At 32.2% G+C, this 26,959-nt stretch overlaps 1 protein-coding gene and 1 pseudogene across 1 annotated transcript in view; both read right to left on the bottom strand.

Moving 5' to 3' along the window:
- LOC102896762 (cadherin-10) overlaps window positions 1-24,631 on the bottom strand; it is a 135,613-nt gene extending 110,982 nt beyond the window's left edge. The window contains exon 1 of the mRNA XM_006907117.3: window positions 24,204-24,631. The gene's annotated coding sequence lies outside the window, so the exon portion shown is untranslated. The remainder of the gene's footprint in view (window positions 1-24,203) is intronic.
- LOC112475840 lies at window positions 9,157-9,274 on the bottom strand (annotated as a pseudogene).
- Window positions 24,632-26,959: the final 2,328 nt, after the last annotated feature.

Below are 26,959 nucleotides of genomic sequence, written 5' to 3'. Positions count from 1 at the left end.
CTAAATACAAAGCGTATACTCTTTTGTCGTCAATGGCTCTAACCCCTACCTCCCAAAAAATATTCACTAAAGGGATTAATATTTTTAAGCATCAAAAAATCTTCCTAAAAAGTGTCATTCTCTGGAGCATTTGAGATCTTGCTTCCAGGCATGAAATGAGTTTGGCTCAAGTAAACTATAATAAACTCATAAAAATTTTCTGCAGGTTTGGAAGTTCTTAATTGACATTTCAAAATCAAATTTAATTTATTTTTCTCAAAAACAAATTTAAGTTTTTTTTTTCTTGTGATGGACCTCTTATGTGGGAGAAAATCAAAATACACTTGTGCATAAAGAGATAATTGCAACATACTCGTTGTCAATAAAACAATAAAGACTTTCTTCCTGTGAAGTGAAAAACAAAATCTTCAGTGAAAATTGTCCAGAGCCTGTCCAGTAAAATTATAAATTGTCCAGTAAAATTATAAATACTTCTCTCTTTGTGTCTTTAAAAATAAAAATATGTATATCAGAATATAGATGTTATAATATTGGTAATATTATATGTTAAATATGACATTGGTATATAAAATTATGTCATGTTTCATATTGAAATAAAATTTTATAACGTATTTGTATATGTAGTTGTATTTTGAAAAAATTAAAATCAGCATTTTACTTTTTCTCAATAATGTACATAGTTAAACACAAGCTGAAATGCTTGGAAATGGTTAAAATTTTTTGAATAGGTTCTATAAATAAAATTTGATATTGTCCATGCATTTAAGTATATTTATCGTAATGTTCGTATCTTAAAATACATCAAATACTACAATAGCAATTCAAATAACTAAATATCGGATTTTAGACAAAGTAAAGCATCATATGTGCTTCAGAAATTTATTTTTTAAAAATCTAAATAAGCCTTATTTCAACCTTTTTCTTCTTCCTCCACAAATACAACACTGTCATAAAATTGGTGTCTATGTGCATTTTTTTCTATTTTTGTCAAAACATATGTATCCAAAAACTACGTAATTTTATTTTGTATTATTTTCTACCTAAATGGTACCATACTGGACTTATCTTTTTTTCTTTAATCTTCATTACCATTGAGGTTTGTTCATAAAAATAAATTATTTTAGTGTAAAATAAATGAGATATACTTCCATGTACCAGCAAAGACATCTCTCCAAAAATATACTGTAAGTTCTTTTTCAATCTTACCTTACTGACCTCAGACATATATCTTTCATCTCTCACAGATGTTAATGTATTTAATTTCTTTAACTCTAGTAGACAGAACAATAGTTTTTCTAATATTCCTGAGCCGAGATTTTTTTCCTGTTGTTCTTTTGTCAGACAACTTCAGACGCAAGTTAATTGTCTGTGCCTACTACATTCTGACAAAATTATGTACAATAAAAGATCTCATATTGTTTTTAAGATGCAAATAATTTTCCTCAATAATTGGGCCTCCAAATATGAGAAAGAATAGTATTAAAAAGTAAAGCTTCCATTTTGTCTAAAATGAACAGGCCTAAATTATGAATCAATTAAGATAAGACAACACCTTTGTATAAGACATAAATAAAAAACATGATTGTGAGCTTTTTCTTCTCAAAACTCTAACTTTTGAATAAAGGAAGGTTTTTAAAAATGATGAAGCACATTAACACTGCAATTGATTTAAAATCATATAAATCTAATTATTATTCTAGGTGGGTGGTAAGGACAGGACATAGACTTGTCAAAAAAGTTGTACTTTTCTGACCTTTACATATTGTTTAGAACTACTGTAGGCAATCAACTCTGAATATGCCAGTTATATATTACCACAGTTATGGCAAAGCAGTTTCTCTCCTTCCATGGCCACGGTTTTATAAGTGGTGCCTGAACAAGTCAGGATTCATACCAGACATAAAGAATGTTGACAGAAGAGGCACAGACAAAATATACAAATCCTATAAAGCAGCAATCAATTTAGCTGACTGACTAGTTCTGGACAGTTTGTTTCAACTTTCAAAGGTTTATGGAAAATTCTTTTTAGTTTCATCTTACCGTCAAGGTCTAGCTGCCAGAATAATATACGAGACATTTGGAACTATCGATATTTGACTAAATATTTTGAGGTTGAAACTGGGATATATCTGCCAGCATACAGCGAATATCGGTAGCTCTGATGCAGTTTAATTTAGGAAGGAGCCTCTTTCATCGGCTTTCTACTCAAGGACAGTCAGAACTGCCAATTCAGGGGAGCTTCTTGCTCTTTCCAATATCTATGAGAGCTCCAGATTCTCTCCCCTCACTTACAATACTGAGGGGCATCAGAGCAGCAATGGGGAGAAAGAAAACCAAAGAAGTGATCTAGACCTCTTGGAATCTCCAGGATTGGTCACCATCTAAAAACCTAACAACCTCATATCCCTTCATTTATTTAAGCATCCAACTAATATACATGAATTGAGAGGACATGGAGCTAAACAAATCAAATAGTATTTTCACCAGCACAGAGCTTATATGGGAAGGATTCAAACAATAAACACAGTAAATAAATAACATAGCAGAAACAAAACAAATTCAGTCATCAAGAGGTTTGATTCCCTTGGGAGGATACCAACCACAAACAAATGGAATAAGTAAAATATATAGTGTGTCGGATGTGAGACATGTTTAGTAAACATCAAAATTGGAAATGGCATAGGTAGTGTTAAAAGATTTCTATTTTAAAGAGGGATGTCAGGGAAAGTCTTCCTGAAGGGGTCATATTTGAGTAAAGACCCGAAGGAAATGAGGGTGAGCCTGGTTTGACAGATCACACACACACACACACACACACATGTATAAAATATATATGTAAATATATATGTATGTGTATATGCATATATGAAAAATCTTTCTGTGTAGGAGGGACATCAAAATGCAAAGGCCCCACCTGAAGAAGGGGCATGATGGAATTCTATATGATCAACCGGAAACCAGGATGGCTGAAGGAGTATGAGTCCCGGGAGAGCAGAAGAAGAGGAGTTTGGAGAGGGAACACAGAGTGTATGACAAAGAGGTCTTGACGAGTCTTGCAAAGTCTTTGGCTTTTAGACCAAGTGAGATGTTTGCCTAGAACAGTGACAAAATCTCACTTACTTGGGCTGAGAATAGGTTGAGGTAGGGCAGGCATGGCAACAAGGAGACTCATCAACAGCCTCAGTCAGGATGAAGACTCTAGAAAATGCCAGCACAAACTCAAACTTATGAGTCACAGCAGACCTTTGACAAAATATGTTCAGTGAGGTGGTGAATGACTGGTAACCAAACATTTTTAGCTTCTGAATGTTGTAGGCAAGAATACACATCATGGATCATGAATATATTCATCATAAGTGGGCTATGAGAATGGGCAAGGAGGGAGAAAACAGGGGTATGCGGGAAGAAGGGTCGTTCTCCTAGCCAGCAGCCATATTAGATTTATTAGCTCTGTTGATGCTAAAGGATATGTTCTCGTAGGCTGCAGAATTCGAAATGCGTTAGGATGAATGAGAATGTACAGAATCAGATGTTCTTTAGCCAAACCACTCCTGATTCTGATTAGAGAATGGATCACGCTTCTAAATCCCTGTCAGTTTTGACACTGATAATCATGATTCACTTTAAATCTGCTAAAATGAACTTTTGGATACAGGTTAAATCTTACTCCTCTTCAGATCCCAGCACTAGAAAACTCTAGAACACAGGAGGCACTTACTCGTGGTGGTAGTATGATAGCTCTCAATATTTATGAGGCAAACAACATTGCTTCATGTATTTAAATTACAAAGAAATAAAATACGATTAGTGGGGGGGGGAACCCTAATGTAAGGTTTATATTTTACCCACACATTTTTAAAATAAAATCTTTACTTAGAATCATTCCATTTTGCAAAACTCAGGAAAAAAAAAAAAAAAAACAGAGATCCTCTGGTTCAATTCTTCATTTCAAAAAGAGAATTCTCAGACTAAATAAAGTTGAGCGACTTGCATATTTGACCTTTGTTATGGCACTTTCTAGGACACATGAAAATGTGAGGTGGCTTCAAAGAGTGCTGTGCTTATAATGCTAGATGTATAGAAAAGAAGAAAAAAAAATGGTATGCCTCTGCTAGAAATCAGTATTGTTCCACCTTTTCTTTGTGTCATACAGGAAGAAGATACAGAATTAGGAAATAGAGCTACTGGATCAGGGTAAGCCTCCAAGTGCTCATTTGCAGCCAGAACTAAGCCAGTGGTTCCTGAAGAGGCAAGAAGCCAGTCAGGCACACTTCCAATGTCGGGGTACTAGTTTTATTTAACAGTCTTGAACAGCCGGAGAGCACACAGCTAATGACCACTTGAGCATGAAAGTGTCTGATGATTGCATATAAAATATGACATTCAGAAAGGGAAAAGGTAATAACAATATACAACAGAACACATGTGCACTGAAAGTCCGAAACGTGTAAGTTCCATAATAAATTTTAAAAGAGAACTGTCATTGTAATGAGGATTCTTATAACAGAATGTTTTTTCATATCAGAAAGAATTTAAACGATAGGAGAAATTACCTCTTTTCAATCACCTCAAAGCTACGTGAATAAAAAATGATACGAAGTTAGCAACAGAGAATAAGAAAACCTCAAACACAGGTTTGTAGACCAGGCAGGAGTTTTTCAATAGCGTTTAAGCATCATCTGAACAAAAATTTATGAAATGAAACAATCCTCTGGTCATAGTATCACCTACTTTGCAGAAAAGGAAAGCGCTCAGAAACAAAGCAGAAAGCGATGCTGACTTCCAAATGCAATCGCAGGATGAGCTGTACTTTTAAATAACCACACACATGTTTTTAGGTATTTGTTTCATGGCATGTGTTTTTGTTTTTTTTTTTTTTCCCACATAACTGTCAACTATATCAGTGATGAAAATGAAAAATGTATCACTCAAAACTAGTTTTTTGCATTTTGTGAACTGCACCTTATCTAGAGAGAAATGAAAGTTCTCTCTCTATTTTCCCTAAGAAATACATTTCTGTAACGTTTCTCCACTATCAAAGTATAACAGCAGGTTGAAGGAAAAACAAGATACGTGGCAACAGTTTTTTTTTTTTTTTGAGAGCTCACTAGGTGCTTTAAGGTAAAGTAGGGAACAAAAATTCACCCAGCAAAAAGCAGCCTCTTGTTGAGAAATGAACAACCTTCAGACCAGTAACAGGCCCATCTTTGCTTTGTTCCCTCCATAGCACTTATTACGATCAGCTACATGAAAAATTTTTGTTTAGACTTTTACTGTTTGATCCCCACTCTAGAATGAATATTCCATGAGGTACTAGATAGAGTTTAGTCTATTTTACATATAGATTTTTCCCCTATTACCTCAATCAATATTTAAATAAATCTCTAAAAACATACCAAATATTGGTGAATGTTGTTTAATCAAATTGTGGGTAAACAACATAAACAAAGAGAGAGGAAAACATAATTATCTCTGAGAAATGTAAAGAAAGCTATAATAAGGTGACACAAGACTAGGCATGGCTGTTATGGAGGTACTGAGAATGTTCCTATGTTAGTATGTAAAATTGGCTATTTCCATATTAATCACCACACAAAGGTTTACTCTAAATTATTTCATTATATTCCTTGTCTCACCAACCACATCAAAAGTATTTTTTCTTTTTTAAAATAATCATTTTGTAATTTCATTTCTGAGATTCTAAATTCTCATGAACATAAAAACCAACCCTTCTAAATGCCCAATTTTTGATGAAAGCAAAATGAACTCAAGAGATATCGAGCATGCATTAAGCATTCCTTGATTGGTGAAAAGGGCCAGACTAAAATGCTCACTTTATCATGAATTTTTATGAACCGCAAGTCTCAATGTTGTCACACAATGCAGTCTGCATTACCTCAAATATATAAAAACAACTAAACTATCATTAAAGAAATGGAGAAGCTTTGTATTGGAAGACCATAAAGATTAGAATCTTCAGTCTGGAAAGTCTGACATCTATTAAATCATGAAGAAGGTGAACAGTATGAAAGCCAAGCAAGCTATCCACAAACTTCAATTATTCTAGGTCTAAGGGCACCCTTTGAAGTTTAAGAGAGATAAATTTAGGATAAATAATGGGAAGTGCCATACTACTTTATTTATTAGGTAGAGTGCTCACGGAAGTAACACAGGCTGAAAATATAATGGGTTCATAAAAGGTTTAGATAAAAAACATACAATAAATCAATTCTAGACTATTAAAAGGAAGTGGCCCAATATAACATTAATACTGCTTTCATCTTTGTCAAACTACAGGGCTCCTCTTGCTCTTTAGTTACATTTGAAGTAATCAAGCTTACAAATTTTCACACTGAAATTACAGAACCAGGTGTCTGAGTAACATGGGCTCAGTAGCAAGGACTGGGGTGGTGCAGTAGTCTAACATAAAGTACTCAGTAACTGTTGAATGAATGAGTCTCCTGTATCCAAGGTCAAATTTCCAAATGACCATTATGAAAATGTGATTAGATACACTGAACTCTGTCTGAGGGTACATTCTCTTCAAGTGTTGGCATAAAATCTCTACATTTAACTGCATTCTGTCTGATTCTGGAAAATACACACACACACACACACACACACAAAATTCACAAACATGGAAACATAACAAGGCTATTTCTCTACCAGATATGTACTCCAGATTGTGGTATACAAAAAGCTTTATTTTGAAGTAACTTAGTCTCTTGGTGTTAGGAATCTATAAAGTTTTCTTATACCATGAGGTCCATCTCATTTTAAAATGTTAACCTTAGCTGCAAAATATCATCATTATCTATTATTCTCACTCAGTAATTACAATTTGCGACATTTTTACTAAAGCTAGAGAGATCATTTTAGATTCATCATGGGCTTTTATGTTGAATTGTGTTATCATTTCACATTTGCTGCTACATTGATATGGATTACTTATAGAATAATGTTACTGAAACACGTATAAAATTAGATCTTGTATACCTTATTTGTAAAATAATAAACATTTGTGCTTATAATACAACACAAAAAGTAATAACTGCAAACAAAATTACAAAACTAATAGCATTTAAAATAATACTAATCGTATATAACAGATTCTTTTGTTTCACAAAACTAAGTGGTTGATGAAGATGACCATGAAACTGAGAATTAAAATGGAAATACTTTAGATAAATACAGAGCAAAGTAAACTCTTGGTTCACTTTTCTCTGTGTGTCAAACTTTCAAATATTTCATATAATTCAGATATATATTTCCATCTCTGTTATTTTTTTTTTCAGAAATTTCATGGGAGCATGAAAATGACAATAATCACAGTGGAAAAATGGGTTCTGAAATAACCTAAGTAATTTGTTACGAGATAGTTATTCCCCTTAAATATTTGATTACATTAAATATATTCATATTATCATTTGAAAACTCAGTTTTCAAAATTCACATAACCTGAATAAGCTGTGAGAAACCCCGACAAGGTTATGTCATAACCTCAACAAGGTTTTCTGTTAGTCAATTTTTAGAAAAATATAAAAACTTCTTATGGTTGAAGGCACATGGGCAAGAAATGTTATTGAATGTCCTCCTGGAAATAGTGATTTACTTTATTAAAATTCAGTGAATAGTGTGTTCATATGTACATGTACTTGACATATGAATGGGTTAACTTATAATGATTAACAAGCTATTTTTAATTTAAAAGTTTTTTGAAAAATTAATCCACATTTATGACAATACTTTCTAACAGAATTATTTTTGTTCAATAAAAATGGTTCTCCAACTGTAAACATGTGACTCCCTTACCTCTGTAACCAGAGGTAACCACTGTGACTATTTTCTTATGTATACTTCAAAACTATTTTATGAACTTTGGAAAATATCATTATCTGCTTCATCTTCCCAACTAGGAGCACTGAAAAATAATAAACTACTATATAATGCTAAGAGAATGACACGAAGCCCACTAAGAAATTTATGACAACTTTGTAAGTTAGTAGTTGTTTTAGTGACTTTTCCTACCTAAAATGAAAATCTTTCCAGCATTCATAAATTTAGACCACTCAATTGTACATATTAATAAAACAGTACTTAAAATATGGGACTGTTTTACTTTTATGTAAAAGTAAACCCTACTTATGTTTAGGCCAATTTTCTCTCACTAAAACAAACACAAACAAACAAACAAACAAACAATTTAAAAAAGTCAATAATAAAGAGAAATTTTATAAAAAGTAAAATAAGAGTAGAAAAAATAGATCATATGTTTTCTTCTCTCAGGAATAGATACATAATTTTATCTTGACTATAGGAAATTTATTCATTCAACAGTTATTGAGTACTCGTTATGAGTTATAAGTTAAGACTAGAGGTCAGGTACCATGTTTTCAGAGTTTGCATTCTGGCTTTTTTACATTCTACCTTTGTGACTTGTGAAAGTTAACTAACCTCTCTGTGCTTCAGTCCTCTCATTTGTAAAATGAAGACAATAATATTACCCATCCCCTTCAACATAATGATTAAAAGAAATGCTAGCAGTTAATCACTCTGTATAGTGACTAGCACTTAGAAAGTTCTCAATAAATAAGTTATCTTTATTATGAGTATTATCAATATTTAATTATTTGCTTTAAAACATTTAAATAACAAAACATCTACAAATAATCACAATGACAGCTTCAACTATTATACTAAGAATATGTACTGTATACTATACAATACTAGTACATTACATGCATTATCTCAGTTAATTATAAAAAAATAAATAAACTCGTAAATTTGATATTGTTTGAGTTTTCACTTTACAGTGAGTAAAACTTTGACTGCTCTTATAGCATGGTAGTAATAACACCGGGATGGGAGTTTTACGACTTAATTTCTGCTTTGCATTTTGCCAATAATTGTCTATGAGACTAAGGACAAGTAATTTTCAAACCAAAGTTTGAAATAAATAACCACTAGTCACACAAATGAGCCTAAACTGAAGTAGAATTTATAGGCGAGGCAATCCTTGGTTGACCTCACAGATTGCAAGGACCTTGTCAGCTTACAATACCTTATTTTTATTTATTTATTTATTTATTTACTTACTTACTTACTTACTTACTTACTTACTTACTTATTTACTTATTTACTTACTTACTTATTTTACACCTACAGCACCTGGTCTTCCTAGGTGGTCTCCCATCCAAGTACTAACCAGGCCGGACCCTGCTTAGCTTCTGAGATCAGACAAGATCGGGCACATTCAGGGTAGATGGCCATAGACTGAAGTAGAATTTAAACAAAACCACTTGACACATCAAACATGCTAATTCATTAGTGTAACCATCAGTAGTCTTAATAGCTGTGGAACACCAGAACCCATCAGCAATCAGAAATGAGAGAAAATTACATTTCCATCAGCTTGAGAAGATGCTAGATAACACTCAGGTCATGAGGAACTATAAACGGAGTGAGGAAATCAGACATTAAATGGAAACTCAAGGCATATATGTTTGAGAGCATACAAGAGAAAATGGCTAGGGATGAAGAATGGGCAGAATTTGACACATTTATGACCATAATTCCATTAGCACTTGCAGGTTGTCTTATTCTGGGGGAAACAATAGCTTTCAGTTGACTTGAGGCATTTGGGTTTATATTAACACCACCATTTGAGGCATGTAAAATGCCAAGGATAATGATTGATTCTTTTTTTTTTTAAGCTTATTTGTCTCACTGAGTTTAAGGTAAAGTAATACCTTCTTAAAAAATTTTAGAATAGTATCTCTTTTAAAAACTTTTTAATCATGTCTGACCCTTTCCTTAAACCAGTATTCAAGTTTCTTCATAAATACAATTTTCTCAGCATAAACCTAACTTGGTTTCTTAGTGACCAACCAAAACTCAATATACATCCCATCTTTGCTCACAGTGATACAAATTCTGGAATGCCTACCCTTATATACATTTTATACATTCTCCAAGCCAAGGTCAAGTAACAATTTTATTAGCCCCATTACTTCAGTTTTCTGACTTACATTGATAATTCCTAGTATTTATTGATTTAGAGATATTTTAGCACTTAATTGTATACCACTAAGTACTGCTTGTGCTATTTTGTTTCTCGGTATCATACAATATCATTTAGTTTTTCTATTATATATTCATCTTAGTGTATACCAAAGCACTGTACATAATATCTGCTTAAAACAATAAATTACCATAAAGCAAGAGTCAATTAAAAAAGAATCAAATAAAACTTGTGTATTTCACAATGAGTAATGTCCCCTTCAACGTTCCTACTTTCAAGAATAAATACTTGTTATTTTTAATGTATTTCTTTCCCATTTAAAATTGATTTTAGAATCAGTTTATGAGCTCAGCCATAAAAACATCACAGTATTTTCTAGTTACAGTTATTTATCTGGTGTGCACATTCAAGTCATCTAGCAAGAATTTTTAAAAATATATAGCCATACCATAACTCCAAAAATTCTGATGCAGTAGGTCTAGGGTGGGGCCAGTTGCACATATTAAATGAAAAAGACAACCAATCGATCAAGTCAAGGAAAAAAAAAACGCTTTACGGTTTATACTTCTAAAAAAGAAAACTGCTTTGAATTAAAGAAGAGTTAGAGAACATTGTCCAGTGAAAAGAAAAACACTTTTTAATAAGTTATTTAATCTCTCAATTACTCTGTGTAGCATTTTTATCTGTAAAACGTAAACCATAATACATACATATATATATATATATGTTCTACTTATCTGATGCATGAATTTCTTTATTACAAATTTGCTACTAAGTGAGAGTTACTGAGTTAAGTTTTGGGGTTGGAGATAAAAATCAAAGTGACGTTGGTTTCAAGAAACTAATCATATATCGGGCATATATAAGAAAAAAAATACCTTAAAGCAGGTGTTTTTCTAAGTATAGTTTCATTTAATCCTTAGTTTTAAGAGTAGCCACATTGTTATACCATATTCCAGACAAGGAAACTGAGGTTTAGCTATATCAAGTACCTTGGCCAAAACTTCCAAGCTTCTTGGTGGCAAAGGTAAAAGATCTGCCCAAATGGGGAGTGAAAATAATTTATCATTATGTAGTAGTATCTCTCAAAATGGACTTGTGCAGGGAAATTTTTGAGCTAGTGAATAAAACAAAGAGTCACAACTTTAAGAGTTTAACTTTAATCTCATCTCTGAAGGAAGCTGTTTTAGACTCTAATATTGGCATATGCCCTTATCTTTAACCTCTTAGTAGCCTATGTTTATACTCTTCCTTACAATTATCAGACTTTACTATAATTTGTTTTGATTGTCCTCTGGAAAACATGAGGCATTAGAGATTAGGAAACTTGAATATGACTTATTTTCCATCACATCCTGGTGCCTAACATACCGCTTTCTCCATATGGAGAATCAATAAATATTATTGAATGAATAATTATACAAAAAACGAATTAAGAAAAATGTATTATAGGAAAGTTTAGAAGAGAAAAAGAGAAGGTGAGCTAGGAGGACTTTGGATTTGCAGAGCCAAACTTGTTTTATTAGTTTTATATTTTAATAACCTATGAAATATACTCACCTTTCAAGTCCCCCTTCATCTTCCCTAGGATTAAATTGTCATGTTCCTCAAGTGCATTCCCCTAAAACTTCACTCATCCTATAAGCAAAGTGATTTAAGTGATTTAAGTGATTTAAAATGTATTTTTGCTTTAAACGTTGCTCTTTCCTACTATATTTTCATCTCTTTGAGGAAAAGACCATAACTGTTTTCCAAGTTCCTAGTAAATTCCATAATATATATTAAGAATATTAAAATATGGTTGAACTACAAAGGGAATACATCATTTGAACCTCTTCTATAGTATTGAATTGGAATCAAAGAACAATTTTATAGTTTTTATAGAGTTAGAATTGAAAGAATTTGTCAAATAATCATATTTGAAGGAAAAAGAGTTATTAATATTTATAGACGATGCATTTTTAGCCCTAGGTCTTTTAAAAAAAATAGTAAGGTTTAAAAATGGTTTCAGGCTGATGGTTAATGATGAAACTCTCCCTTATCACTTGAAGCTAAATTGTCTTGGGTAAACAGGTATGCTATGTTTTAGATTAAAATCGAGAAGTAACTAGAACTTTCTAGCTAAAAGTATCTTCGGTTGTCTCTTGGTTTTTACTCACCAGGGAACGTAGTTTCATGTTTCTTTCTACATTTATGATTACACATTTACTATTCATTAGCAAAAAAACTGCGACCTAAGCAATAACATTAAATGTGAATATTACACCATCAGAAGATTTTATCTATATTTTAAACATTTCTAAACTCTTAAATATTCCATTTCAATTTCTGGTTCCCTTTTGGAGTTGAAATAAATATTTTATATATTTATTCGAAATAATAAACCATATGCAGCACAGAAAAAATACTAGCAGTCTTTTGAGAATAAAAGCAAATCAATAGTAATATCTCTTAGAATAGAAGCACTTTTGTTGATAGAGGGAACATGGTTTAATAGGAAGCAAAGTAATCTTTGTTTTCAGTCAGACTATTGGGCTGTGCATGAGAAATGACATGCTCTGGCCACTTGTTTTATATTAAAAGATAGCCTGGCATGTTCAAAAGAGAGAAAATTATTTGCTTTATAAAGATGAACAACTTATGGCTTTAACACATAACATTGTCATAATATTTTCTGTAATTTTATAAATTTGTCTTCAGTTCCCATTGAGAAGTATTTTCTTAATTAAAGTTAATCATCCCAGTGCCCAAAAAGAGAGGTAGTTCAGGAGCTGTTCACATTGTGTGGTCTGTCAGTGTGACTAAGTGAGCCCATGTCCAACTTTGGAAATGAAGTCTTACCCAGGTTTTGATGATGATGATAATGATGATAATGATAAATGGTCATACTTTAAGATGGTAACATAAATGTGTCCAGATAAAGAAATAAATAAATATACATAGTTGTAAATATAGTTGTAGATACAGAAATAAATTAGAGGAAATTTTTTTGCTCATCTTTTGCTTTTGGCAATGTACAAAAAAAATGCATTCTGATCAAATTTCTTTATTATTACCTTCAAATGATAAGCAATGAGGAATAAGTTCACATAAGAAATCAATAGCTGTTCCAGATTTAAAAGTCTAAAAGCATTTATTTCTGGTTCCTAGGAAATAATTGTATTGTTTTGTTTTGAAGTGCAGTTATTTCCTTGTAAAACTACAAGAGAAGCAGTAAGTATGGGTTCTGCTCTCCTGTAAGTGTGTTGTTAGGTTACAAAAAACTTAGTAAAAGAGGCCTGATGTTTGGTGACTATGTCTATTATACAAAGCGAATTATATTATTCTAGTATTTATGGAAAAATTAAAGCAAACAAACTTGTCTTTCTGACTCTCAATGAGCTCACTGACAAACACATTTAATGACCAGGGGTTGCTGTTCTTTGCTTTTTTAGCAGGCTCTATATTTACATTTAAATTTTCCAAAATGCAAAAATAAAAACTATGAAGACCCGGGTTTCTTTTCCCTGCATACAAGAGGATGTTGAAAGGCATTTTGCTTAGAGAAAGTTAAACATTTAAGGAGTCATTAGAGTTGATTTGCAGCTGCACAGTAAAAATATTTTTTTTAGTTTAAAAATTATATTTTGTCCAAAGTGTTTAAAATATTTTGCTTAGATTTTTGCAAAACATTTTTTAATTCATATCAACATGTAAAAACTAAATTGAATCAATTTAAACGTAATCTATTCTTAATGTCATTTTACAGCCTTTAACATAACTTCACATTTGTTTGAATCCTTCCAAGTGCAATCAATGTCCACTTGGAAAGAATCTGAAGCCACAGAGGATTCTCTAATATTCTACGATACGACCACAAGGTGGCTCCAAACACCTATATATGTTGTTTTACCTCTTGACAACTTAATAGAATTTTACTAGAAATATTAGCAGCAATTTACCTATAAATGGGAACATACTTCAAAAATATAAACTCATTTCAACATTCTGATTAAGCTTTGAAGTACAATTTACATTATTTTAAAATGCGGACATTCAAAACAACACATTAAATGGTCAACTACCTTGAAGAATTTGAAGGATTTTGAAAGGAAATAATTAGTCTGCATAATTAATTATTCAACATTTATTTTGTTTAGGTTCTTCAAAATTAATTTCATATCTTTTTTATAATTTTATTTTTACTTGATTTCAACTAAATAAGAAAATATTTGCAAGTTAATAAAATTTTTCTCTAGCATAATTAAAGAATTTTAAAACTAAAGACAAAGTATGTCTTATTTTTAGAACTTGGAAAGCCTAATTCTACTTTTAGAAAATAAATTCAAGTATAAAATATTAACAGAATATTTTAAAATACCATCTCAGTCAGCCATAAATCATTCAACCAAATATTATCGTGGAACCATGAAAACAAAATGAATGTTATTAAATGATTATAGTATTTAATAAAAATGATAGAGACTCTGACTTTGATAAAATAATAAATAATTAAATATATAATAAATGTTAATATATAGTTATAATAACAATAAGAGTTGTCATTACTATGTTCACAAAATTATATCTGTTGGCTAGGTTTAGTGGTCTTTTATTATGGCTCACTTCACCTATACATATGGGCAGATAGGATAAAGTGCAACGTATATTCTCTAAATATGTGAGCTTCTAAAATAAATATATTAGTCCTGAATTATAAATAAAACTGAAAGAAAAGTAAGTTTAAATTTTAAAAATAAAGTTTTTAAAAGAAAAGTATTTATGAACTCACAGCAATTTTATGACCTTACTGTTTTGGTTTGTTTATAGAATTCACAGAATTCATTCCCGATACTTTATTACCTTATAAGTAGAGCCACAAAATGAAAGAAAAAACACAGAAACCGTAATTTTAAATTGATTTTCCCATCTCCTTGAATGTGAAGAATGAAAAGAATGAATTATCTAACTAAAACCTGTTAAAATTTTCACATTTTGCCACAGGTTATATGTCTTCATCAGACGGTTTCTGGGACCTAGTCAAAGAAAGTGGTAGCCCACTGACCTTTCAGCTTGTAATACAGACTACAGAATTATTCCTGAGATTTATAGGTACCCAAACTTTAATGGGATTATTTCTGTAATGTACTGCCTCTGTTCATCATTCTTGTTCTAATTCTCATTACTCTGACCTCAAGAAGGAGAATCTGTGAAAGGAATCATTACTGCAGTATATTCAGAATGGTTCATGTCTCACCTGAGTGAGTTTATGTGGTTTATGAAACTCAAAACAGTTAGTCTCCGTCTTTCTAATGCTTTCTCCCTCCTCTTGTCTTTTTTGGGTCCTTCATGTCATTTTCAAACTTTATATCTATTAATTCCCTAGCTCATGCAATTACTCAGAGTCTGAGAATGTCATTTAAGTTTTCAGGTTCCATTCTCTCTCTTAATGCAACTGACATTTTCACAAATGTTAGGGAATGGATATATTTATTACAATTATATATTAGGCCCTTTGTAGTTACAATCATAGATTGTATAAGCTCATTCTAAAGATAACAATAGACAAACTGACTGCGTCCTTGGAAATTATATGGCTCTAACTCCTATTTTCACAAACTAAAAAAAAAAAAAAATTGGAATGGCAAATTGATGATGTTAATAGTAGAATTAGTGACAGACTTAAAACAACAAGGATTTCTCATTTCAACTCAAGCACAAAATGATCATTACATGATACAAGTTAAATTTTCAAAAATTTTAAAGTGCTAGCTAGCCAAAGCCATATCATATGCTATGGCTAAAAACATGCACACACTCAATATTAATGAAAAGTCATAGGTCACATGAATTTACATATAGTTATAATAATACCAATAAAATAATAGGTAACAATAATAATAACATGTAGCACTAGAACACCTATTCTGTGAAAGGCATTATTAGCTCTTTATGATTATTGTTTCTTTTAATTATGACAATTGCACTATTATGTAAGTACAATTGTTAACCCATTTTACAGATGAAAAACGACAAGGAATGTTAAATACAAAACATATTTAATATTGAATATATGATATGTGACACAGGTTTTAAACGAACAGCTTGGTACCATGGTACATGCTTTTAGCCATCAAAGAAATTCTAAGACAATCTTATCAATCCTGCCATTATAAGAAAGGCAATCTCAGTGTTTTGGATATGCAGCCTTATCACTGTAGTTTCCCGATTAAACATAACCTTCATCAGGTATCCTCACTAAAATAGAATATTATATGGGAAAAACTTTTTCACAGAGTGACCAAATTTGAAACTGAATGGCTTCTGAGGTGTGAGTATTTTAATTGCTTGTGGGAATGTGGAAGCTTCTGTTCAAAACAATTTTTAGCAATAGAATTTTGGAGTCTACTTGGTCTACAGAAATACACTTTTTGTTTAGGCTTCTTGTCTGGAAGGGAATATTCGTCTCGAATTTGAGCCCTTGCTGCAAGATGACAATTGGCTGTTGCATATGTAAAGTGTGACACAGATCACCAACCAAGATGGCTGCTCCCACCTGACACAGAATTAACTCACAGGAGTCCATGAATGAATCTGTATCTTGAACTAATCTGCTAACTTATTCTGATATTTTCTTGAAAGATGTCATGTGGCTTTGAATATAATAATACAACTTAAAAAAAATAGATGAAATTAGTGCCCCATGTTATTATTCCAAAAGTACCTAATACTCATCCTTCTTACATTTATCAAAACAGAAATATAATAACAAGTCATGTGATTATTTTTAGTGCCTCACTGTAGCCTCACTGTAGCAGAGGTTCTGTTTTTTCTCTCTCCATGTGTGTTATCTCTGGATGCTTGCAGACTGTCTGGCTTATGATAGGCCTTAAAGAATACATGTGAACAGAGGAATGAAAGAATGAATAAATGAATGAAACAAGACACTGTGAGGTCCCTTCAGTAGTTTCCATAATAGAAAATTAAAACTGAAGACTCTGTTGTATGGAGAAATTAGGTGACTGACCAATGATATTCTGCTAATCGAATTTACTACTATTCTATGAAAATTAAAATTAAAATTTAGTAGTATTAATATTTTATTATAAATCATGATATTTAATTGTGATTATCTCACATTAGAACTACCTCTCCTCAAGCACAAAATTTGTATTGGAGTCACCCTTATATCTCTGGGTGTGGTGCGAAGGGAATGGTTCATATAGACTTTTCCCAAAATGAATGAAGTTAATTAAAAGCTGAGAAAAAATTGAGCAAGTTATTGTTTACATTAGAGGAGACCATTCAAATTAATAAAGAAAAATGCAAAAGAAAAACATGACACATATAAAAGAATAAATAGCTAAAATAGCCTAAAATCAAAAGACAATTAATGATTGTGAATTTTGCATTATCATTGTAGTAGCCTGACATCACTATTAAAAATTGAAAATTTCCATAAGGATATTTTAAGGACAGTAAGTTATAGGCAACATCTTAGTTTGTTTCTAGAAAGAACAAGGCTCTTTTCATCCATACTTTTTTTTTTTTTTTTATCTTGGGTCTACCTAGAAACAGGTTTGATGCAGCCCCTACCAATAAAGTGAACTGATGTTTTTGCTCTGAAGTTAACATTATGGCTACCATTTCTTTAACTTCACATCTCGACTGGGCTGGATGTACACCTAACAATGATGATGAGTCTTTGTGCTAAAAAAGAAAACATGTTTTTCTGTTATTTCATTCAGATTTCATACTCTATGCAAAGGATAATCCAACTACAAGAAAGAAAAAACTAAGAAAAATTATTTCTCTTAACTTAGATTTTAAAGATATTTAATTTCTATTGAAAATAAATACTTGGATCTATTCCCAAGAGACTGAAGTTCTACAAATTAATAATAAAAAAAATTATGTAGAATTGCACAGTATTAAATGTTGAAAAATTAAGGTACACATTTCTAAAAGGGAAAGTAGCTAGAAGAGATTCTTTGAAAAATATGTTCTCATTTTTTATTTTATCGATCTAAAAAGCTTTATATCAGTAGGAAAAATTAAATCACTTATTTAGTATAGAAACATATAGAAAAATCTCCACTCTTCACTCCAGCATGGGGGTGGGGGGGGGCGGGGCCCGGGGCAGGGACAGAAGAGAAGAGAAAGGAAAGGAAGAGTGTTTCTACATACATGCCTGTACTTAGCATTTTAAACAAACCTCCAAAAGAGTAACCAAGCCTTAGTGAAGGGAGTGGATATAGACAGAAAGACTTTCCATAGGTTCTTATTCATGGAGAAAGGATTTTATTCAAGTCTGGGGACCTAGATGCAGACAGATAAATCTTCATGGTGGTTTTCACTCTCCAGAGACCATATATTGAAAAGTCATTTAGGTGACAAAATAAGGTTCAACACTACAGAGAAGGAATAATTCCCAACTTTATGAAGAACTCAAAAAAAAAAAAAAAAAGGAGGAAAAATATTTTCACTTAACTAGGCTGTTACTAGACTACTAAATTTCTGCTTATTTGATTAAATAAGTTGACACACACATTGTTTTAACCCGATGGCTTGTTTGATGCCATTGCTAAAGTAAACGAATGTTGGTGTTAAAAAAACACGCGATTTATATTCTTTATTTGATTAGCAATAAATTCAAACCAATGAATTAGAGGTAGTAAAAATTTAATATTTTAGTTTATTTAAAGCAAATATTTTTAAAAATTAAGGAATATCCTTTATATGTGGAAGATTTACATGGTAAACACAAAACCATTAAAGTCTCTCAGTTTAAATATTTTAAAATCTACGTAAATATGAGACTCACAATTTAAAGATGATGCTTAGAAGTCAAATGATCCAGAAACATTATGGTACTTCATCTAAATTTGAAGTCTTGATTCAAAAATTATGAAAACATTCATTACTTTTAAAAATCCCAGAAGTTATCATAGTTTTCAAATGGAGTTGGTTTAACTTGACATTATTGGAAGTAGAGTGACATGAAAAAGGAGTATCTATCAGTCACATTTAAAAAACATATTAGCATATGCAAAAAAAGTACTCAATAACATAGGCAAGTATGTTGATTGCCTTTGATCTGTTCATATAACTATGCCAAATTTCAACTTCAATTTTTGCATTTATAAGTACTATGTGAACATTGCAGAGAATTACCAGAATAACATGTTAAAACATTTACTTTATTCAGTTTATTGATTATTTTAATTTCCCATACTTTTTGCTTAACTTGATTAAAATTAGTTTACATTTTCCCATTTTTCAACTGGAAATGACAGGGAAGAATAGCAGTTTTTCATTCTACAATATCTAGAATAGACATTTGCTCATTATATATCAGTTTATATTTTTAGGTTATAAACTGGTAATGTTTGTATCTTTCAAAAAAAAGAAGATACCACATGTCTAATGAAAGACTTTTTGAAAACGTGCAATTTAGGTTTAATTTCTCTTTAAAATGAGAGCTCCGTCAAACTATTTCAATATTCTCTGTTACAGTAAATCAACAAAGATTCCCAATCAATAGCTAATGTACTGAGTATAATAACTCACATCTATGCATTCTACATCCTGATACTTTGGAGAAGTTATTTCATTATAAATGCTGAATTTCCCATTATTGCTTGATAGTACAATAAACTACATTGGTGCCAATTTCAAATCTTTAAAAGCCTAAGTGTTATAATATCTATAAGAATTGCTCCTATTTTAAAGGACATGCTCTAGCCAACTGAACTGTCATATACTTTATGCTATAATGCAAAGGATAATACAATGAATCCAATGTATAATGCGGCAGATGATAGAATACTGGCCATAAAAACTATAAGATTTTCAGAAATATTATTTCACATAGGGTAATATTTTTAAGAAGCACATGGGAAACTCAATCAAGGACTCATAATAGTCATAAACGGAGGGGAGGAGAGATGGAGAGGATGAGAGAGGGAGAAGGAGGGAGGGAAGGTAGGAGGAAGAGCCAGAGAGATTGAGATCATCAGGGCTCTGAAAGTGTTGAGACATGTGATTCAATGATGAATTCCCTATTGTGAAACAATGTTGTATTATACTTCATAGCCTATAGCTTAATCATGTCCCGAAACAAAAATGTTATTTAACTTTAATTTATATTTCCGCATCATACAGAGTATTTAGAATCAAGACTGCTTTCTAAAAAGGGCGGGGCGGGGGGGGGCGCAGATGAAAATCAAGATCACAAGGTTTGGTAAAGTGCTTTTTTAATGTTACTGACAAACTCTCTAAGGACATGTATCCCTCTACTAAAGAAGATTTTTTAAATGAAGGAATTTCATCCTCCCACAGGCAGTCGTTATTTTCAAGGAACATCACATTTATTTCTTAAAATGAGGCAAAATGCAATTTTATTTCATTCATACTCAATTTTCAGCTTTCCCTTTCTTTAAACCCACCATATTTATGTACAGAGCATCATATACATTGTGATAAAGAAATAAAAATATAAAGACATTGATGAGAGCAAAGCACCGTTTTAAAAAAATCAAGTTACTATTTTTTGTGATTAGTTGGATTAATAACAGTTAAGCAAAAGTTATATCAAAACATTCATTTTAAAACTGTCTGATTGTTTTAATGGATCAATGTTAACATTACATTAAGGATAATGCATTCCCAGAAATCTGCAACTTTAATGTGATAGATATGATTTTTTACAATGTTTGCCTCTTAAGTTAGTTGGATTGAGTAAGTGACAAAGAAGGTTTTTGGCAAAGACAAAAATGGCCTCATTTGCTTTAGATACCCTTACAAAAGACAACGCAAATGGATTTTAAAAGGGCTCAAGGTCTTATATGAAAATGTCAAGTAAGGTGAGGCTGCTGTATGTAGGGCAAAGAAGGAAGAAAAGGACAGAGGTGACTCTGAGCTGATACTGCTATCTTAGAAAACAGGCACTCCTGAAATTTGCTCTTTCTTACGGGTGAAAAAAAAATCTGCAATGTTGAGTGTTGAACTTATGGGATGCAATAGCAGGGAATGTTATATCAGTGCTCTGTGAACCTAATCCAAATGCTTTAACCAGAAAAAAAGACAGATTTTAAAATGTTTTAGTCCAGGACTTTTTCTTCTATCTGCATATTTCATGTTATTGTAAATATGATTAAAACAAAATTTTCTTGATGAACTCTTTGGTCTGGGTAAAGTATCAAGAAAAGGAAAACTATCTTAACTTTCATTTCTCAAAGATGTGTTCCTAATGCTATTCCTTGGACTGATTCATTTTCCAAAATATTCGTATAAGGGACCATATACGCTTAGTACCATGCTTTATCAGCGTCACCATGGCTCAGTATAAGCCTAACAAAAATGAAGGTATCTTTCTTGCTACCTGATTTTTAACTCCAGTCTATTTCAGACATGATTGTAAAATATAATATGGTTAATAAAGTGACTTTTCTAAAACCCTACACAGGTAATATTTTAGGTTAATCAAAAGTAGAGTTTTCAAACATAGATCTGAAATTTGGAGATCAAATGTTTGCATCAAATTACTTATTGGTAACATAATCTTTATTTTTCTGCTTATTCTTTGTCACTTTGTACCATTGTTTTACAAGCACTTCTTACGTGGCAACAATATTAGAATGTAATTTGCATAGCAAAAATAAGAACATATAATGGCTAATGCTTTTGAAACTCAAGGGCTAGACTAGACGTATTTGGGTTTACAGCTGTGATTTGTATTAAGTGTTTGCTACGCAATACTAATACTGATAATAACATGACAAAAATACAGTTCACTTTGCTGCTGAATAAGCATCATCGGAACTACTGCTCCTGTGCTGCAGCCTAGCGGAATGATTTGGTATGAAAATGACATATTCCAGGACACGGTGTTATCGCTTGCTGCAAAGTAGGTTAAGAAACAGAAGAAATAAGTCATATGTACAGAAATCCCACAGATAATATATACTCTGCCCCAGCTACTTGTTTATACAAGAAATTAAGTGAAGATCAAGAAATGCACCCTAGAATCTTAACAGAGTTCACATATTTTGGAATTAATCTTTGCAGTTTCTAATATTCTCTTTTTCAACAACAAAAATCATACCTCCTTCAGATTACATTTTCTTAGTAATGTGTCTGAAATGTATATATCTCTAGATAGAAAAACAATTTTCTATTCCTTGTTTTTAAAAGAAAATCCAAGTGCAGGCAAAAAAAAATATTATAGTGTAATATTAAATTGAATACCTGTATATAACTGTTCTTGTCAATAAACAGCTACTTTTTTATAAACATCTAGGACTATTACCTGAAGCACTGCTCAGGTACCAGGCAATTTAACCACCTCACATATATGCATTAGCATGTGGATGTCATACAGATTATATGATGCTTCCCGATTTCCCTATTTTTTTTTTCATCTAAGTGAATGGAATTCTATCTTTGATTGGAGCCGGGAAGGCATATGCAATCACCAGGGAAGTCAGTTTGTTAGCAGAAAGTATTTGAAACCAATGAAGTATCTAATTTAATGAAAGTAGACATTGACTCATACTTTAAAAACACAGCCAAAAAAAAAAAAAAAAAGTAAAAGCAAATGAAAGAAGCATTTCTTTATGCTTTTGTCATCACAATGGATTTGTATTTGATGTGTCCCTAAGCCACAGACACACTCTGCTTATATTTGTTCACTCTCCAATCCAGTCACCCTCTCCACTCCAATAAACCACTATTTCCTTATACACTGCACATTAAATACATATATGCCAGGTTACTTACATTGCAGAGAAGGAGAGCAAGGCAGATTATCTATACAATTTATCATTTACCTATTTCTCTATGACATAACCTTTTCCTTTTTTCTTTATCACTTTAACTAAACATGAACCTAGAGCTCTTGTCAATGACATAATGTTTTCATGAAAGTTCTACTAATTAAAAATCCTCACCATACCAGACCTAAAAAATGAGCACACTCTTGCCAAGTGTTATTCACCACAGAGACGCTCTTGTGGCTACATTTTAAGGAAGGATAGAGAGGGGTGTGTAGGGAGAAAGTCTATATATGCATTGATGTAAAACAGTTGTCAGCTTCGGGGGGACAGATTGTTTTTAATATAGATCCTTTAAGGAAAAAGAAAAAGAAAAAAAAGAATGCATCTCCAAACAGCTGAGAGTAATTGATGCGTAGTTTTGGATAACAGAAGCTTTTACTGGAATGACAAACCACAATTCTAAGAAATAGATCTGGTTTTCTTGGAAGCAAAAGATGATAGGGCAGTGTTTAAATGATGTTTGTCTTTGATTGCACCTGTAGACCCCCCTTTTTAATGATAAGGAGATGGTAGGTTTTTATTGCAAGGGCATAAAAACACTTTCAGACTCCTGCTTTTGCCCATACTTACAGTGCCATCAATAGTTACTTGTTGGGAACATGCATTTAGACTTGCAATGTGCTGCATTAATTTAACACCACATAAAATATGGATTTTATTGCAGCAGAGACAATAAATGCTGCAACTGCTGACTATGTGAATTTAATCCCTCCCCTTCATTCTTCCCCCTTCATACTTCTGACTCAGACATAAAAAAATATGAATATGGGAATGATGCCTATTCTATTTCTGATAAACGCCAATCTATTTTATTTATGTAGATGCTTAGTGACCATTGACTATTTCAAGGAATCTGTCTTCTGCCTATCATTTCTTTTTATATTAAACGCACAATGAACTATGATTATGAATAAGCGCAGAGTGTATCCATTCACATGGAATGCAAAGTGATGTTAGATGATGCTAGAGTTCACAGCAACAATGTTATCTCTTAAACTGATTTTTAAAATAAAGATGAGAAAGTATGAGCGTGACAAATTTCACTCCATAATATATTTTTAGCATCTGTTCAGAGTGAATGAATTCATAAACTCTAATATCATGACCCACTGTTGAGCAAAATATAGAATTTATCCAGTTTTACATTACCTCTGTAGATATTCAAAACAGTTGTTTCTAGAATCAAATATATAGAGTTTTATGCTTATTAATTTATTTATGTAGTAAAGATAATTATTTGGAAATAACTGCTAAACACAACTTTAAAGCAAACATTTTCCCCCGGAGGGAAAAAATATAAAAGACCTTAAGAGAGTTTTGAGAGAGAGAGAGACAGAGAGACAGAGAGAGAAATGAAGTCTTCCTACCTTTTTTAAAAATCAGCTTCTGGATAACGGAAGTTGGTTCCAGCCAAAAGAACCCTGGAGAAATTGTCACTATGTCCCCTTTTTGTTTGTTTTCGGCTGTTATTTTCTATCGCTGATTCTACTTCAATCTAACTCAAGCTTTCTCTCAGCATCACTTTTAACTCTGGACGGCAGGGAACCGAAGAAAACGGAGTGGGGGGTGGGGGGTGAGCTCTCTCTGATTGGCTTTCATTCAGTGCTCCTGATTAAGGGCCGAAAAAAAAGGGTGCGGGGCGGGGGAAGAGAGCGGGGGCAAAAGCCTTTCCTCACAAGCAGAGAAAGGTTCTGCTGATAGAGCTGCAGCACTCGCCATGGGAAGGTTGGAGACTGGGGAAGCGCTGGCTTTTGCAAGCACACAGCGATTTGCAAGTGAATGCGAGGGGAGGGCGCATCCGAGAGGAGGGCTTTGGATGAAAGGCGTCCCCTCCCCCCGGGGCAGAAAGACTCTCTGTTTGAAGGCTAAGGTAATCAGACCAATCTAATCCGGCTGTGTCCGTAACACAATCTCAGGAACGGGACTGCTTCTTGCAATTCTTTTTAAATAGATACTTCTTCTTCTGACATATATATTTCTGCACCATCCTCACGCCAGACGACCGAACTACAGGTATTAACGGAATGCCAAGTCAAATTGCAACCAGATCTGACACGTTACCAGCGTGATTTTTTGTTGCGGATTAAAATTTTTATCTTTGCTCTCGGTGAACTTTCTTTTCTTGATTCTCCAAATATCTTATTTTTGTTGTTTATTGTTTTACGAGAGCATACCTTGCTCGTCGTTTTGGAACGTCCGTGAGCCAGTCTTGTCTGCTTAATTTTATCTGTTTTGCTTTTTTTATATTTTATAGATAAAAGTATTTTATTCATAATTTAAATACGCATTAATGCATTAAAATATTTAAACTTTGGACTTGACACAAACTCCTTTTTTTCCCCTAACTTTTTTTTTCCTCAGGGATTTGAGTTTCATGCCCAAATGTGTGTGAGCAGATGGAAATCCATCCGAGTGGTTCTATTTACAAATCAACCATCTAACTCCATCTCTCTATTCATCAACCTTTACGTTAGGTTGGAATCAACCAAAACCTTACCAAAGGATGTCAGTATAGCTCCACGAAATAATGCACCTCTTTATATTTTTCTGGCTACACGAAGATACCATTTGACAGTAAATAAATTATATCAACATACTATAAAATAATAATATACTATACAATAATTTTAAAGCTGGGAGAAGAATTATAAAGATAATCTTGTCCAACCATAATATTTTTTAAAATAGATAATACCGCTTAGAAATACTAAATGACTTGCTTAAACAAGGAAACTAATGACAGACTTAAAACTGTCCTGGCAGTTTATATTTTATATTTATATAAATACATAATATATATTTTTATATATTTATAATTCCAGTTTAGTACTGCTTCAGAGATGGCATACTACCTCCTGGGTATATATTTGATTATTCCAACATCGGTAGGCTCCTTATATTGTTGGCATAATAGGAGAGGAAAGAATCTTAATGGGGGGAAGGGAAGGATTATTGTAAATTAGCTTAAAAAAAGTTTTAGAAGATCACAAGGTTATATATATGACCGATGTTACCAACTAGTTTTATATTTTAAATACCGAATATCTCCACTCAATAATATAATATTTAAGCACAAAGGGACTTTTGAAATTCTAATTTTACACATGACAGCATTAAGATCTGGAAAATTGTAATGACTCAGTTAAAGTTGTGTGATAACAGAGGTAGAATTCATATACTTAACCTCTATCATTCACCCATAGTTTTTTTTTTTTTTTTAAACAGAGTGCCTTAACTTTAGAGTTCAGTCAAAATAAGTATTTCATTTTTTTTCTGTGATGTGTTAACATGATGTATATGTGTGTTTAATGTAAAATTGCCATAGACAAATTAATGTTGGTTGTTAAGAAAAATTTTGGAATTTCATACTCTGTATATAAATTATATGGTGTGTAAGTGCAGCAGGTCAAGTGCACACACGTAAGATGTCCTCTTATAAGATTAACTATTTTTGTATGTTGGTTAGTTTCAGAATAAATGGCTGCAAAAAATGGGGAGTTGTTTAGATTACATTTAAATGGGTCTGGTTAAGAAAATAATGAAGGGCTGAATCAGATGGGAAATTATATTTTATTAATGAAAATACATGTTATAATAAGGTATTCCCAAAATAATAGTTTCTTAACCTGAGAGAAGTTTATTCTTCTCTTAACGTAAGTTTTGGAGTTGGTATGATGGCTGTGCTCTGTGTAGTGTTCAAAAACTCAGTTTGTATCTGTCTGGTTGTATCTATCTCCCATTCCTGAGTTGAACTTATGTATACGATGCAAGAGAGGTCACCCCCACATCTGCTTTCTAGAAAGAGAAGTAAAATGAAGAAGGAAAGAATGCTCCCTTCCCATTGGAATCTTCTATGATCTCCTTGGCTGGAAATAAGACACTTGGCCACAAATTGTTGCAAGGCAGGCTTGAAAATGTAGTATTTACTCTCGAAAGCTATTTGCCCGCCTAAAGTGATTTATACTATTAGAGAAGGAGATGACAGAATTGATACAAAGAGCAACAGTGCTGTCATAGCTATAAATCACATATTTTATGACTTTTTAGTGAAAAAAATTTATTCTTGACTAAAATTTAAATTGTGTCATTATATGAGAGACAAAAATATTTGTCATTAGATCTG

The sequence above is a fragment of the Pteropus alecto genome, unplaced genomic scaffold (genome assembly GCF_000325575.1).
Source record: "Pteropus alecto unplaced genomic scaffold, ASM32557v1 scaffold152, whole genome shotgun sequence".
NCBI classification, from domain to species: Eukaryota; Metazoa; Chordata; class Mammalia; order Chiroptera; family Pteropodidae; genus Pteropus; species Pteropus alecto.
This window is presented reverse-complemented; position numbering and strand designations above follow the sequence as displayed.